Source organism: Fundulus heteroclitus, chromosome 24 (genome assembly GCF_011125445.2).
Source record: "Fundulus heteroclitus isolate FHET01 chromosome 24, MU-UCD_Fhet_4.1, whole genome shotgun sequence".
NCBI classification, from domain to species: Eukaryota; Metazoa; Chordata; class Actinopteri; order Cyprinodontiformes; family Fundulidae; genus Fundulus; species Fundulus heteroclitus.
In genome coordinates, this window is record NC_046384.1 from 20,425,300 (window position 1) to 20,434,867 (window position 9,568).

The following is a 9,568-nucleotide window of genomic DNA, read 5'->3' on the forward strand; positions in this document are numbered from 1 at the left end:
CTTCTGCCAGGAGGAGGATGCAAAGAAGCATCAGTCTCAAATGCTGAGAGATGGTTCAGGAAGCAAGATACATGTTTTTCACACAAGAATCTGCCACATCAGAATGCAGACGGTACAGTCAATCAGGATCTTTAGGACAGGGAAGATCCATAAAACACATCTACGCAGGTCCTAAAATCTGGCCAAGGAAGTTGTGTTGGGATATACTGTACAGCTTGACGAACATGAGCTTATAGTAAGTGCATTATGGTGCTTAGTGCTTTTCTTTAACACCGACCAAGCCACCTCTGAGCTCAGCTATCATGTTGGCTGCCCGTACAGTCAAATCTAGCATGACAGACTGACAACATGGAGAGCCAGCAGACATTTCTGCACTTATGGATTCTGACAGGAAGAAAGATTACTTATAAGAAACACATGACCTGCCTCACACACACAAATACTAATTATAGTTGTGGACAAAAGGCTATATAGGTTTGTCATGGGCATACATTTCAGACTAAGTTGTGGCTTTTCATTATTTATTTTAAAATGTTCTTATAGAATAAGTAACAATGTAATATAATCTTTATTGTCATTGAAACATACATTACAATGAAATGTATTCTCTGCTTTTAACCCATCACCCTTGGGGAGCAGTGGGCTGCCATGTGCAGCGCCTGGGGAGCAATCTGGGGTTAAGGGTGTTGCTCAGGGACCCAGAGTGCCGGCACTGGGGATTGAACCGGGTGCTTGCATCCTTCTCTGAGTGCAAGCACGCTGTTCTAACCACTCGGCCACGACCCGCCCCGCGAATAAAAGGTGTATGCAACATGAAACTTTAAAACACGAATACTGACTTAAAGGTTATCTGTTCAAACAGTTGTAAATAGAGGCAGCATGAAGCTTTGGGACAATTGCTGCTGCTATTTCTGGTGCTCTGCACTGATCCTTACTTCAACCTTGGTCAGTTCCAGGGGAACAGTCAATTTTAATTATCTCTATTAATTTTTTCCAAAAAGAGGGATCAATTAGCCAGCTATGACAAGGAAGCAGCTTCTTGATGGCTACAAAAAGTGGAACTTGTTTAACCATATCTTTAAGCACACATATGTAATTTTAATCAGATGCTGATTACAAAATTTAATTATTATTATTAATTATTATTATTATTATTATTATTATTATTATTATTATTATTATTATTATTATTATTATTATTATATTATTTTATTTTATTTTATTTTTATTTTTATTTTTTTTTTCTAAAATGATTACAGCTGTGTATCGCATGGTCATTCAACCCAGGAAAATAAAAGCTTTCCCAATTTTTGTGTCAATTGTTTTCATAGCCCAAGTCTGGGGTGTAGCTGGGATGCGTTTTAAAAGAAATAACTAAAAGTCAAATATTCTTATTGCATTTTTGACCTGATACTTTGGTTGATACTCTATTGAGGATAAGTTTCTTATCAGCTGTACCTGATGATAGCTCATTAAGTGTGACTGGAGAAGATTTTGTAAGCATCAAAGTATGACACTGTATACTCAGCATGAAGTGGTCACTGTTATCATCGTATACAAAGATTAACATTAGAGTTGCAAACAAATAATCAAATTACCATTAATTGTCTAGTAATAGTTAATTGGATTAAAGTTTGTTCAATCCGATTAACCAATAACGTCCGCTTAGATCTTCTTTGAGTGTTGTATTATGACCACTAACCAGCAGAGGACGCTGCTAGTCAAAAGTGGAGCCAGACCACAAGAGTAAGAAAAAAAATGAATGGTGGACACCACATGAAGTGGTCCAAACGGATTCCAGTGTGAGATTACTTTTGAACTGTTTACTGATGCTCTTTATGCATTCTGTTTTTAAATAAACCATTCAACAAGTTCCTTAAAGCGTCAGCTAGATAGCTCCCATTCAGCCATGCTGCATGGCGGAGCAGCGTCAATTTCTACACCAAAACTCACTGATGCGCTCAAAAGGCAAGGATGTGATGACAAAAAAGCGGCGAACATTACGCAAAAAATGGTAGCATGATAGAAAAGGACAATATGGTAAAAGCACAGTCGATGGTGAGGGAACAAGTGAACTTATTTGTTTAAAATCAGTAACCTAATAGAATCATGTTTGTAATATTTTATAAATATGTCCAAGTTTAATAATGTGTGTGAGAACCACAGTTTTTGTTTATTATTAGTCAGCATTTAATACAGGTGACACAATAATCTATTAAAATATAATGATGTGCCTCTTAAAATTTAGCATAGTGTAAAAAAAATAGCCATTTGTGTTATGGAAAGACCCTCTTGATACAAGAGAAAACAAGCGTTTTTAAGAAAATGACCGCTTATTAACTAATCGTTAGTCGATTGATATGATCAACCAACTTCAGATTAACTCATTTATAGACAACTTGCATCCCTAATTAACATCAGTTACAGACTTAAGATAACCAACATTGTCCAGCTCTAGGTATTGTGGTTTAGAGCTATGTCTATCTATCAATCGATAGATTTATGATTACTGATTATTTATCATGTCTGCAAGAACTTCGTTAAGAATTACAATATTTTTCTTCACAAGCGGGATCCATGTGCAGCACAGCAACCAGAAATCCTAAAGGTAAACATACATACAGATTATTCATACAAATAGTCTCAGGGTTGTCTTCCTCTCTAACATTACGCCTCCATTACGCGTATTCATAAAAAGGCGTTCGCAATGCTTTCTCCATGGACAGATGGTTCGCTGTCCATGGTGCTAAACAAGAGGAAGGCAGCTGCCTCCAAAACAAACAAGTGAACCTCCCTTAATGTCGCTTTTCTGTCTGCTGCGGGGTTTCTAAAGTCAGTCATAAATCCAGAAGAGGCGAGAACAATCTGAGCTGACACGGTGTTCTGTATGAGAAGCGATGGTGCCCGTTCTGTTTGGATGGAACCCTGTTAGACATGTTTAATTGCTTGAATCTCAGAGGCGGTGACCTTAGAGCACCTCCGACAACGTTTCCACCCGCTGTGAAAGCTGTTGCACATGACGACAAGCAGGCAGAAACTCCTGAGCGCTGATTTCTAACCGCGTTTCTGGAGGCTGACGGGAAATAAAAAAAAGTCGGACGGTACCTGAATCGTCGCGGCATCAGCAGCTGTCGCCATGTTGCTCAAGTCTCCGTGTTCACCTCAAAGCGTCACATTAGCCGCGAACGAGAGTTCCCCCACCCCCCACCCCAAGCGGACTTCGCCCCTCGGACACTCCGGCAGCGACAACACGATTGAAACCTCCCCACGACAACACACTCGTGACACCGGTAAGGCCCGTGTGCGTGGGCATTTCCACGCGCACGCAGGTGAAAGGCTGACCGAGGTTTCAGCAGCTGCCACCCGCCAGCACCTCCTCTTGGGAATCGGCTGACGCTGAAGTTGGCCTCTGATTCAAGCCACTGAATAAAGGGCCAATTATAGTAAAGCTTGGACTTCCTTTAATCAGCTCTGTTCTGAAACATAAGGTACTTGGAAAGGTCGAAGCTGGACACATTTGTTGAGAATTAGGATAGATTATTTAAAACGTGGTCTGTAAAACCTTTATTTTAATTGTTAAACTTTTTTTGGGGGAAAAAAATCTATTTTTATCGCCTGGCTAGGGTCCAGCATGAATACTGTAGAACTTTGAGGACACATAAGAAAAACAGCACAGCAACAATTACAACAAGCTTTTAAAAAGCAGCACAGACAACGAATAATGCCGGTTTTCATCAACATTTTTAAAATCTCTCTCTAAAATTTGTTGACCTGCTCATCCAGACATTTGTCTACTTTCTCAAGCCTTGTTATCCTAGCTGGGTGGCAGGAGGTTTGGAGCAAAAATAATGTAACATTGCTTTTTTTTATCAGTATAAATGCATAATTGGCTATGTTTATCTATTGTTATGTGCATTTTGATACAAAAACTAAAGCAAAAGTATAAAGTTAACAGGTAAAATGTTTAGTACAATCTTTCAAGCGCTTCTTCTTCATAAAATTCAACTTTTTTGTTCTGCTCTTTATAAAAGAAAATCAGTAAAACAAGTGGATATTAGCTGGTCATTATTCAGGCTACCTGCTGGGTTATAAAGTCTGCAGTTACCTGATGAAAGTGCTTGCTACTGGTGGTTTTAATTAGAGTTAATAAGTGATGGGAGGGCTTAAGTGGCTTTTCTTTGTAAGCAAGAGAAAAGAAGGGATGTGCAGCGATGCTTTACTCAGCTTGAAAAAAAAGCTTCACTCACTGTCTCTTACATCTCATTCGAACAGCTTTTAACTGTTGGATCGATATCATGGGAAGATTTTAACAGCTTTGAAACCTCGAAAGCATGATGGTGATCTTACATGCATACTACTTTTTTTTAATGGAAATAGGTTTAAGAGAAGAGGAAGATTATTTACAGTGTCAAATATTTTTCAAATTGTTGCAGACCATAATTGTCCATCTGGACTTCAAGATTTTGACTCACTAAATCTAAAATACAATATACGTTCTTGTGATCCCTGAACAATCGAATTTTTTTTTTTTTTTTTTATCTCATCCATGCTAATTTATAGGTCTGTGTTCAAAGATCAACAACGTTAAGCCCAAGTGAAATTTGAAGCAATAGCAAGGGTTCTGGGGAAAGGTTTCATGATCATATTAAAAAAAAAAAATTGAGACTTTTAACTGAGATGGCAAGAAGAATGTTTGGAGGAGTCAACGAGACGTGTAGGCTCCGAGGCTAGCAACACTGTGGCTACTGTCAAGCACGGTGGTGGCAGCATCAAGCTGTACAGGGCTGTTTTGCTGCCTGTGGTACTAATTCAGTGGCCTATCCTAAATGCTTAAACTTGACCTCAAATTAAGCACTCGATGGTGAGAATTCGGTCACAGCTCAATCTTCCAACTGGATGACAGTCCCATTTAAACTCAAGCAAGAACCCTATCCAAAATGTATGGAATACGCTTAAAAATCATGTTTGTGCCAAGCAACCAATCACTTTAGTGAACTCTAGCAACATTACCGGGAAAACGGATTGTTAGGTGTTAAAACAAATGGTGAAATGCAGCCATCATGGATCCAGATCCACGAAAATGAGTGAACTGGCCCTTTAACGGAGTGGCCGAATCGTAAGCCAACTTTAAGGTCTTCTAATGATGAGTGCGTGCGCGTGTAAAGTGCATAAGGACATATTTCCAAGCAAACACAGGCCCACCTTATTTTTGACGGCTTGACCTATTGAGATATCCTTTTATGTTTTATAACGTTGTTTATCGATGGGTGCTCTCAAGAGGGGGAACTTGGTGATTTATAGAGCGGTGGGGCAGATACGTGGACATGACAGGTGAACAAATGGTTCTGAATGAGTCTGGGCGTGCCCTTCCCAGATGTGTGTCCAGTGTTGTCATGTATCTCTCTTTCCACACACACACACACACACACACACACACACATATATAGATTTTCCAAAAATAGATGGGGGGGGAGCATTTTTCCCCGTTCCCCGTCTCCTCAGTCACACGTATGCATGAACGTTCGGGAAAAAATTCAATAACATATAGAAAAATAAAGAGCGTCGAAAACGTTTTTTTTTTTTCCCCCCCAGCAAGCGCACGTCGAGAAAGATTCTCGATTGTCCTCCGACAGGTTTGTTTGTCACGACGAGAAGATCATTTCACTCTGTAGTAGGGCGTACATTTCTTCTTTAATGACGCAAAATGAGCTTGAATCAATTTTTTTTTTTTTTTTTTTTTTTTTTTTAAATATTAAACCTCATTACTGGAGCAGAAAAAAAACCCAATAATTCCGAATAGCGGACGTGTCAAATATGCTGGGCACGCGCACAATTAGCGGAGGGATATCAATAATAATAATTAAAAAAAAGATTAAGAACGCCACACAAGCTTAAAGCTGATGTTACATGTATTAATTTAAAAAAACACTTAAAAATGACGTCACACTACATTGCCAATAAAAATAGAAACAAACACATATCCGACTACAGTGTCAGACTACATAAATTGTAGTTTTTATGTTAAAGAACATATTTGTGAACACTTACCACCATTACGGTGCCCAGCAGGTGGGGACCCTGAAGGTAGATCCCATATCCAAAAGAATAATCCTATTATGATGAAATGGGTGGCTAGTCAATGCGAGATTTAAAGGCTTTCCCCCCCTTCTTTTGTGAAATCCCGTTAGGCGGGAGGTTAATCATTTAATAAGCCACTGTTTGATGTTTTTTTTCCCCCCTCTCCCTTCCTTTTTTCATCCGCCCTTGCTTGCCGTGAAGAAATCATTCCGCGCTTCCGGTTGGTTAGGCACCGCGCAGCGGTCTGGGAATGAGTGTCGTTAACTGGGGGGGACCGTCACAAGATGGCCCGCGCGTGCGGCACTTCTAGAACAATTCAGCATCATGGTTCCCGGCGCGAACAACCTGTTGTTCGTCACCAACTGCCATAAAAAATGCTGTTTTTCCCCCCAATACGTTAGTCAGAAATTTAGTAAGGTGTCACACATTTCACATATGTTGAAAACTCAATAATAATAATAATAATAATAATAATAATAATAATAATAATAATAATAATAATAACATATTTTCTGTTTGCCAATAGCAATACGAAGAAACCCAACATTATGACAAATGATTGCTATATTTTTTTCTCTCATCACCATAATCCACAGCAGTTAAAAACCGTGTTCAATGCTTGTGTACATTTTTTAAGACACGTGAATCCTCACGTGGCGACCACCTTAGCGTCCACAGACCGCATGCTCTGTTTACCAAGCGCTTCGCAGACTCTCTTTTCTGGAGAAACAGCGCCATCTCTTGGACAAGATGTGGAATTACTCACACTGTGTTACATAAGGAATGTACAGTACGTTCACCGTTGTTGCTGAAAGAGAAGTGGGCCTTCGTGAAGCCATAGCAAAGAATGATATGTACAAATAATCCAGTATATGTCACAGTAATTTTGCGTATTAACTCATATAACATTTTTATCTTTTTTTCCCTTTGCGGGCCTCTGTCTTAGCATAAAGTAGTATACTTGAAGTTAATTCTATTAAGTATCAGCTCAAGTCTCAGTATTAATGTACTTAGTCTTAGACTTCTGTTTAAACTTTTCAGTAATGGTCAAATATACTTCAGTATACTATTATTAAGTATATAGTAGCATGTTAACAAAATGCCAAGAAGGAAAGCAATTAGTTTAGAATAGCACTTATCTGTTGCTGAAAATAAAAGTAAGTATTTTGAAGCCAATTATGTATCTAGAAAACAAACTTCTTTTTTACAGTTTAAAGTGAAGCAAGACCGAAGACTACAGAACAACACAAGACTGTGTACATGATTTCCCTTGTAAAAACTAAGACAGAACCAATACATCAAACAGTAAATCCACTCTACTGTATAATTAGAAGTTTAACATAGTAGTCAGTCGGCACTGAATGTGTTGGTTAATTGGTCAAAATCAATTGTTGCCACCTCTACAATAGCAGGGGTTTTATTGTTTCGCTGGTTTGGAGCAACATGAAAAACGCCATCACAATTGGAAAGATAAGAGCAAAAACATTAGAGAAGCAGCTGTTGTCTATTAATCTAAGCGGAGGCAACCAGTCATTTTCAAAATAACCTAGCTCCTCCGGGGGAATCCCAAGGATTTCCCAGGTCGGCGGGGAGACATAGTCCCTCCAGCGTGTCCTGGGTCTTCCCCTGGGCCTCCTCCCGGTGGGACGTGCCCGGAACACCTCACCAGGGAGGCGTCCAGGAGGCATCCTGACCAGATGCCCGAGCCACCTCAACTGGCTCCTCTCGACGTGGAGGAGCAGCGGCTCTACTCTGAGTCCTCCCCGGATGACTGAGCTCCTCACCCTATCTCTAAGGGAGAGCCCAGACACACTACGGAGAAAACTAATTTCAGCCGCTTGTACCCGGGATCTCGTTCTTTCGGTCACGACCCAAAGCTCGTGACCATAGATGAGGGTAGGAACGTAGATTGAACGGTAAATCGAGAGCTTCGCCTTTTGGCTCAGCTCTCTCTTCACCACAACGGATCGGTACAGCGCCCGCTTCACAGCAGACGCTGCACCAATCCGCCTGTCGATTTCCCGCTCCATCTTGCTCTCATTCGTGAACAAGACCCCAATATACTTAAACTCCTCCACTAGGGGTAACACATCCTCCCCAACCAGGAGAAGGCACTCTACCCTTTTCAAGGTTTAAGACCATGGTCTCGGATTTGGAGGCACTGATTTTCATCCCGGCCGCTTCGCACTCGGCTGCGAACCGCTCTGTTCTGAGCTGTAGCTCACGCCCTTATGAAGCCAATAGAACCACGTCATCCGCGAATAGCAGAGACGCAATCCTAAGGCCACCAAAATGGATCCCCTCAACACCTTGGCTGCGCCTAGAAATTCTGTCCTTAAAAGTTACAAACAGAATCTGTGACAAAAAGCAACCTTGGTGGAGTCCAACTCTCACCGGAAACGAGTCCGACTTACTGCCGGCAATGCGGACCAGACTCTGACACCGGTCGTACAGAGACCTGACAGCCCTTATTAAAGGGTCCGGTACTCCATACTCCCGGAGTACCCCCCACAGGATCCCCCGGGGAACACGGTCGAATGCCTTCTCCAGATCCACAAAACACATGTAGACTGGTTGGGCAAACTTCCATGCCTCCTCCAGAATCCTGCTGAGGGTGTAGAGCTGATCCAGTGTTCCACGGCCAGGACGAAAACCACACTGCTCTTCCTGAATCTGAGATTCGACTATCCGACGGACCCTCCTTTCCAGAACCCCTGAATAGACCTTACCAGGGAGGCTTAAGAGTGTGATTCCTCTATAGTTGGAACACACCCTCCGGTCCCCCTTTTCCAATAGGGGAACCACCACCCCAGTCTGCCAATCCAGGGGAACTGCCCCCGATGTCCACGCGATGCTGCAGAGCCGCATTAACCAACACAGCCCCACAACATCCAGAGTCTTAAGGTACTCAGGGCAAATCTCATCCACCCCCGGGGCCTTGCCACCGAGGAGCTTTTTAACCACCTCGGCGACCTCAGCACCAGAGATGGGAGAACCCGACCCAGAGTCCCCAGGCTCTGCTAGCTTCTGCAATGGAAGACATGTTGGTGGGATTAAGGAGGTCTTCGAAGTATTCCGCCCACCGACGCACGACGTCCCGAGTCGAGGTCAGCAGCTCACCACCCCCACTGTAAACAGTGTTGGTACTGCACTGCTTCCCCCTCCTGAGACGCCGGATGGTGGACCAGAATCGCTTCAAAGCTGTACGGAAGTCTTTCTCCATGGCCTCTCCGAACTCCTCCCACACCCGAGTTTTTTTAACTCCCACCTCCGGAAGAGCTACATTGAAGACGTCCAGTAAAATTTACCCAAATGACAAAAAAAAAAAGACCGTACAAAATTCAGGAAATGTGCTATGGGGTTGGTATGTTCAAGGTGATGTGCAGTGTTTCATTTAAGCCACAAATTATGTATTGGATGTAGACCCAAAGGTTTGATTTCGGTCGAGACCAACCAGAGCAGAATTCTTCAATAAGTTTCCCTTGACCCC

At 41.9% G+C, this 9,568-nt stretch overlaps 1 protein-coding gene across 5 annotated transcripts in view; it reads right to left on the bottom strand.

Annotated features, from left to right (window-relative positions):
* Positions 1-6,319, bottom strand: part of scn1lab (sodium channel, voltage-gated, type I like, alpha b) — a 63,997-nt gene extending 57,678 nt beyond the window's left edge. For 3 of the 5 annotated variants that reach the window (XM_012875850.3, XM_021323230.2, XM_021323229.2), the window contains exon 1: positions 6,049-6,313. The gene's annotated coding sequence lies outside the window, so the exon portion shown is untranslated. Of the gene's footprint in view, positions 1-3,105; positions 3,215-6,048 lie in introns of those variants that run through there. The other 2 variants (XM_036128223.1, XM_036128224.1) reach the window with 2 other exon arrangements.
* Positions 6,320-9,568: the final 3,249 nt, after the last annotated feature.